The 874-nt window shown below is 38.0% G+C and overlaps 1 long non-coding RNA gene across 1 annotated transcript; it reads right to left on the reverse strand.

The window, feature by feature from the left end:
- Positions 1–139: 139 nt before the first annotated feature.
- Positions 140–572, reverse strand: LOC107306805. The gene is made up of 2 exons (XR_001552271.1): positions 464–572; positions 140–353 (listed from the first exon to the last, which is right to left on the reverse strand). It is a non-coding gene; the product is annotated as an uncharacterized LOC107306805 (long non-coding RNA).
- Between the last annotated feature and the right edge of the window lie 302 nt (positions 573–874).

Below are 874 nucleotides of genomic sequence, written 5' to 3' on the forward strand. Positions count from 1 at the left end.
ATAGAATAGAATAGAATAGAATAGAATAGAATAGAATAGAATAGAATAGAATAGAATAGAATAGAATAGAATAGAATAGAATAGAATAGTTCCGTTGGAAGAGACCTACAGAGATCATTGAGTCCAACATAAAAGATAATGACTACCTGTAAGTAAGTCCTGTAGGGTCTCTTCAAATCAAACAGATGAAGGTTTCCAATGATGGGTAATGCCCTTGGTCCTGGTGGAAAGTTCTTTCTCCGGTGGTTACTCCAGACACCTCCAATTTTCATAATGAACAAAAACGTCAGGATGAACACTAAACCCATGGTAGTGCAGCTGCTCCAGTCCATCTCTATTCAGCTGAGTGTTAGCTACAAAAGAGACAAGAGCAATTGCAAACTCCGGATTTCTGTCTTCTTGAAAAAAAAAAAGAAAAAGAAAGAAAAAATAAAAACTATAAGAAAAATTAGTCCGTATAAACCTCTATTCCAGCAAAGGGTGTTGTGCTTGGTGACTAGTTTGCTCTCTTTCCCTGTGCTTGTTAATGAGTTACCAGTATAGTACAGAGTCAGTCAAATGTTTGCTAAACCTGTGTGGCTGGGTGACAATCCTTCATTGTCCAGTAATAATAGTCCGGAGGTCAATAATCTGGTCTTTGAAATAAAAGTCATGAGCTCTGCATGTCGTTTAGCTTACTGATAGATTTTCACCCCTAGTACAAGCACAGCATTGATATACCCCGAGTGCTGAAATCTGAATGCCGATACCCAAATGACTCATACACAGGGATATTTTTGCTAAGTGATAATGCCCTTTTGTAACTTTGATCTCATTGGATTGATTGGGAATTTCAAATCACACAATCATGGGATCACTGACAGTGACAGGGACC

This window comes from Coturnix japonica, assembly GCF_001577835.2.
Source record: "Coturnix japonica isolate 7356 chromosome 3 unlocalized genomic scaffold, Coturnix japonica 2.1 chr3random1846, whole genome shotgun sequence".
Lineage (NCBI taxonomy): Eukaryota > Metazoa > Chordata > Aves > Galliformes > Phasianidae > Coturnix > Coturnix japonica.